This window comes from Ambystoma mexicanum, chromosome 4p (assembly GCF_040938575.1).
Source record: "Ambystoma mexicanum isolate Mex_15411 chromosome 4p, UKY_AmexF1_1, whole genome shotgun sequence".
In the NCBI taxonomy this organism is placed as follows: Eukaryota; Metazoa; Chordata; class Amphibia; order Caudata; family Ambystomatidae; genus Ambystoma; species Ambystoma mexicanum.
In genome coordinates this window covers 695,510,779-695,517,617 of record NC_090927.1, presented here as the reverse complement: position 1 = coordinate 695,517,617, position 6,839 = coordinate 695,510,779, and positions in this window count along the sequence as shown.

The following is a 6,839-nucleotide window of genomic DNA, read 5'->3' as shown; positions in this document are numbered from 1 at the left end:
TGTAGCCAGGAGATTCGCGTGTGGTACTTCCCGCGCACCCCGAAATACACATAGCCAGGACATTCGCGTGTGGAACTTCCCGCGCACCCCTGGAATACACCTACCCTGCTGATATCGCATGTGAAACTTCCCGCGCACCCCGAAATACACGTAGCCAGGACATCCGCGTGTGGAACTTCCCGCGCACCCCTGATATACACGTACCCTGCTGAATTCACGTGTGAAAATTCCCGCGCACCCCTGATGTACACATACCCTGATGGAATCGCGTGTGAAACTTCCCGCACACCCCTGAAATGCACGTACCCAGCTGAAATGACATGAGGTACTTCCCGCGCACCCCAGTGATACACGTAGCCCGCTTGCCGTGCTGGTACAGGGTTAGCGCAGCCCTTTTGCGCTGGATTGGGGATTTTGATGGCTTTTCCCTGCGCGAGAGGCGTTCTTGGGGGCGTAACTGGCGCTGCTGCAGGGTCGCTGCGCCACTGTGCGCCACGGCTGGTTTTGGTAGCTGGAATCCATGAATACGCTGTGCGCGGAAATGGGTTTTGGCGCACGCGGCTGGCGCAGGGATTCGCATGCGCACACTGTGCGCCAGCCGCGTGCGCCACTTGTGCGCTGAATTCTATGAATTACCCCCTGAATGTCTTTATGGATACAGGTGCATCAACAGCGATTATGGATCCAAGTACCATAATGGACAGCATTGACTAAGTGCTGAGAAAACACTGTGTTGATGTCATAAGTGACACCACAACATAGGTGTGTTAGTCATGAAGCACACTCTCAGCCACACACAGATTTAAACAGACACACACTCTTATACACGAAGAACATGATTACACAGTTCTGTAGATAGAGTACAGATACATGTAGATACTGTCAAAGCTTTTATTATTATGTCATTAGCCAAGTGCAGTAATGCAAAACGCAAGGCAGCAAAGAGATCCAGAGCAAGCTTGCAGATGCTTATCACAATTAATCCTATGGAACCACAGGAGCATACAAGGAGCCTGGTAGGACCAAGTATGACTAACCTATAGAAAACGTAGCACAATGTGAGTGTTTAGAAATCATATCATAAGTTTAACGAAAATCACAGAACGCCTCAAGCTGCAGGACACAAGGCGAAGGAAGCAGAACCAAGCTGCACAGAACAGCAAGGCCAGAGCTCACAGCCAAGGTCAAAGATAAACAAGCTCATTGCAAACTTCAAACGACATGGGGGCCAGCTGCAGAAAAACAGAATAAATCCTCATAGTCACATGGTGTGGCCAAGCTAGACAATGGGTATTCACCCACGATGGGCAGACAAACAGTTCTGAGCAACCCAGATGAGAAGTGAAACACATGTTGGAACGTGGAGCACACTCCCATATGCAAAAGTGGTGCTGCACTGATACATTGGGGAAACATAGTCATTTCATATCACCTTGAAGAGGCGCACAGAGTGCTGAGAACCGAACTGGGTCTCAGTTCTAACCAATCAGGTGATGGAAATCCAGGGGTGAATGGCACAGGGCAAGGGTCAATGGTAAATCTGCGACCCTGCAACCATGTAATAGACAGTTTCTTGGGGACAGGGCAGGCCAGCCACCTGACACAGAAGGACCAGTAGAGTAAGATGTATACTAACCATCCACAGGGTCTACCACTCTGTGCACCCAATAGAAGTAACTGGTTCTCAGTTCTAACCAATCAGGTGATGGAAATCCAGAGGTGAATGGCAGAGGGCAAGGGTCAATGGTAAGTCTGCGACCCTGCAACCATGTAATAGACAGTTTATTGGGGACCGGGCAGGCCAGCCACCTGACACAGAAGGACCAGTAGAGTAAGATGTATACTAACCATCCATAGGGTCTACCACTCTTAGCACCCAATAGAAGTGAGTGATAGGTTTTTGAGGGAAGGCCCAGGTGATGAGGCAATCTTGTATCAAAATGGGGAGCCTCGTCTTGTGGAATTGGAGCTTCTGGAGAATTGTCATTGTCCTGTATGATCCCTGTCTGTTCTTGTAATGAACAACAGTTCTAACTTGCCCTTTGCTGAGTCCTCTATTTATTCTGGGGAAAGGGTTGTTGGGCCCTTGGGAGCTGAACGGGTAAGCTCGTAGCAATCCCCAGACCTCTGGTATACCTGTGTCTCCTCCAACACTTTCAGCCTACATGAAAACAGACAATTGGCTCAATCAGAGAACAGGCATGTAAAAGCATATTTCGCATAATACTGCCTGATAATGAACATTGGCCTAAGCGCATTCGCATTGTACTGTAAATCGCATTTAAATGAACTTGCAATAAGTTGTCTACGCCGCCATCTTAAAGTTATCCGCCATTTTGCTAATAGACCTCAGTTGATTTGTGTTGTGCCTTACCTGTAGTTACTACTGCACCCTTGCTAACAACCTATGAACCTCACTGCCCCCATCATCAGAGCCAAGCCACCTACAATGGCTACATTTAGAGGCGTCACTCTAACTATGGCTACCCTCCTCCCGTTGCTCCGCGCCCACACAACCACACCACTTTACCCAGACCTACTATCTCCAATAGAATGGATAAACAGATTCGCCTGCCCACCTTCACCATGCATACCCTTACCCACACCCCTTAGAAATACAAGACTAGGTTCCCGCCTTGTTGTACCCACTACCACATGCCTGAACGCAGCCCCACTGACCATGACTAGAAACGATAGACTCAGCTATCGTACTAATCTTGTCACAAAGCTCACTAGAATACTCACCAATCAGACTACGAACCCCAAGCAGCCTACATCACTTTCTGAACTCTCACCTAGTCACAACCCTACTATACCGCACTCGCCACCTCACACGAAAACTAACCCTCCACAGACCTCTATCAAGGGAGCCCTCATCAACGCTCGCTCATTGGTTGCCCACGCTACTGATATTGCCAACATTATTTCCACTAACCACCTAGACTTTATCGCCATCACGGAGACGTGGCTCCACCCAGAAGCCGGTCCCACAATAGCTCTAGCCACTCCAGACAACTACAACATCATCCGAGCTGACAGGAAAAATTGAATAGGCGGAGGTATAGCAATTATTGCAAAATCCACCCTAAACATCAGAGAAGTAACCAGCACAACCCTGCCTTCTGCCGAACTTCTATCCGTCAAACTCCCATTATCTGACACACAAACCATACTGCTCCATATTATATACAGACCCCCAGGACCCCCCTCCACCTTTGCAGAGGATATCTCTCTCCTACTCACCACCAATTTGAAACCGAAATCCCAAATCATCATTCTGGGAGATTTCAACTTGGGACTCAATGACCCCAATGACAACAAAGCCACTTCCCTTAATGACACGATTACTCATCTAGGCTTCACCCAACACATTAATCAACCTACACATACAAAAGGAAGATCCTTGGATTGGCTTGCAGATGCCAATTGCAACCTCTCACTGACTGACATCACTCCCTGTGCTTGGACTGACCATCATCTTATTACCTTCTCTTTACCTAGATCCTTACCATCTACCACACGACCTACAAAGTTACCTCAAATAATCTACAGAAACAACCGCAACATCACTATAGAGAACCTCAAACCTTTTCTCGCGCCTATCAGTAAAGCTAATGTACCCACGCAAAAAAACAACCCAGCAGCCATAGTAGAACTATATAACAATACTTTAGAACTAGCCCTCAACCAGATAGCTCCTCTCAGACAACGAAAAGCCAAACCTATTGCCCACTCCAACAAATGGTTCTCAGCAGAATTAAAAGCTCTCTGTTATATTAAAAGAACTGCAGAAACTAGCTGGAGAAAAGCCCCTTCTCTCTCCACTAAAGACAAATTTGCTTCAGCTGCCTCCACCTACAAATCTGCCATCTTAAATGCTAAGAAAGAGACCTACAACTTGAGAATACAAAATGCCAAATCTGGCACCAAAGAACTCTTTGCTATACTAAGAGAACTTGAATCACCACTGCCCCCTACAGAGGACTGCATCAAAGACAAGGCTTGGTGTAACAATATCCAGCTCGCCCTCGCTAACAAAATTGCCCTCCTACAAACCAAGATAGAAGCAAAAAAAGCTAGCATTGCCTTCAAGCAGAACCCCAGTAGCAAAACTAACCACACTACCCCTATATGCCCATCTTTCCACTTCTCACCAGTCACAGAAGAGGAAGTAATCAAGATAATCGCCAGCCTCAAACCATCCAACTGCAAAGGTGACATTTGCCCAGCATCCGTCATCAAAGATGGTGCTAATGAGTTAGCCCCTCTCATCACCTCTCTGATCAACTCCTCCTTCGAAAACTCAGTGGTCCCCAACAACCTTAAAGAAGCGTGGGTCCTACCCCTGCTAAAAAAACCTAACCTAGATCCCAACATCCCCACAAATTACAGGCCCATCACCACAGTCCCATTTCTTCTCAAAATCTTGGACAGGGTAGCCTATCTCCAAATACAACAACATTTGGAAGAAAATAACCTCCTAGGCTTGCGACAATCCGGCTTCAGACCAAGGCACGGGACTGAAACTGCCCTCTTGGATCTAAAAATCCAAATGGATGACGCCAAAGACAAGGGCAAACTGGCCATCTTGCTCTTCTTGGATCTCTCTGCTGCCTTTGATCTGGTTGACCACCAGATCCTCACTCAACACTTCTCCTCGGCTACTGCATTCTCTCAGAATGCCACTAAGTGGATCCAGTCATTCCTGTCTGACAGGACGACTAGAGTCTTCGCCCCCACGGCGGCTGCGGACCCTATCCCAATCACATGTGGAGTGCCGCAAGACTCCTGCATTTCTCCCACACTTTACAACATCTTCACGAAGCTCCTATTTGACCGTCTTGACGACCTGGGTGTCAGCTACACTAATTATGCAGATGACACCCAGGTCCTCATCACGCTCACTGGCAGCTATGAAGAAGATGCTGCAAAGCTTAATAATATATATTTCGAAATCCAAGCCTGGATGGCCACACACAGTCTTTGCCTTAACGCCGATAAGACAGAATTGCTTATCGTAGGCTCCCAGGCTCGCCTCAACAAACTGGACCAAAGGTACCAATCCTTTACCATTGATGGCAACATCATAAAAGTCTCCAAAGAGGTTAAAACATTAGGTGTATACCTCAATTCTACCCTATCACTAAAGAAACAAATAAACTCTACCATCTCAGCTACCTCATACACCAATAAATTGATCAATGCCTGTAGGCCTTTCCTCTCCACCTCTAGCTGCCTCACCCTATCTAGAGCGCTGATATTGTCTAAATTAGACTATTGCAACACACTCTACTTAGGCACTACCACTAAAAATTTGAACAGACTCCAGATCCTGCAAAATAATGCACTAAAATGTGCCCTCAACCTCCCGTGCAAGGCGCACATATCCACGGTTAGAGAAGAAGTCCACTGGCTCCCGATCCGTGACAGAATTAAGCTAAGAACACTGGTCATTGCCCACAAGTGCCTATCACATACTGCCCCACGATACCTTTCTGACAAATTCGCTAGACACTGCCCCACTAGACCCACCAGAACACCTTACCTACACCAACTAAAGATGCCTAATTATAACCTAAAAACAGCAGGGGGCTCCAGTTTTCCAGTGCTTGCAGCACAATGTTGGAACACCTTCCCCACTACAATTTGATCTGAAGCCGCATTCTGGCCATTCAGAGCCATGGTAAAATCATGGCTACTAGCCTAAACAGCCAGACTCTCACCGACATGACTAGCTAGCCGCCGCTCTTTACCTGTAGTAATGTTTACTCCACCTACAGCCTATTCAGGACCAACCTGTAACCCGGTCCACTTTAGCCACTGTAACTTTTTTTCTTTTTTTGCATATTCTCTGTACATACTTTTCTTGGTATATTCTACTCTTGTATGTAAACATTCAGAGCCTGGACTAATGTACGTTCTGTCTGTTGTACTATGATGCTCGTGTAACGATACGTAACTCTGCTATACACATGATTATGCGCCGAGTTACCTGAGGGTTCGGATGCGCTTTATAAATAAACAAACTAAACTAAACTAAACTAAACTTGTGGAATTGGAGCTTCTGGAGAATTGTCATTGTCCTGTATGATCCCTGTCTGTTCTTGTAATGAACAACAGTTCTAACTTGCCCTTTGCTGAGTCCTCTATTTATTCTGGGGAAAGGGTTGTTGGGCCCTTGGGAGCTGAACGGGTAAGCTCGTAGCAATCCCCAGACCTCTGGTATACCTGTGTCTCCTCCAACACTTTCAGCCTACATGAAAACAGACAATTGGCTCAATCAGAGAACAGGCCTGTAAAAGCATATTTCGCATAATACTGCCTGATAATGAACATTGGCCTAAGCGCATTCGCATTGTACTGTAAATCGCATTTAAATGAACTTGCAATAAGTTGTCTACGCCGCCATCTTAAAGTTATCCGCCATTTTGATTAACTCCTACTTTCTGCCTCATGCTAGAAATTTTGTCTTTGGCTCCAGCAAGCTGCTAAGGTGGAATTGTTTGTCCTGCACTAAGAAACCTTGGAGCTAAACAAGAGCCATATTTAAACAGTAATCTAGAGACCATCTGTATCAATAGTGTCAATAGTGTCTTCTCCGTTCAAACAGCAAAACAGAATGTTGAATAGCTAAATATGTGCTTTTGCAGAAATCTGTGTTTTCACTCCTTGAAAATAAGCCGGCTTTAAACTTAAGAACAAACGGTAGACAAATATGAGTAAATAAAACAAGGACTGTTACCATTGTATTTTATTGTATTGTTAATTTATTTATATAGCGCGCCTGGCCCTCGGGCATCTGGGTGCTTTTAAAAGATTAGGTTACAGGTACAAGTAAA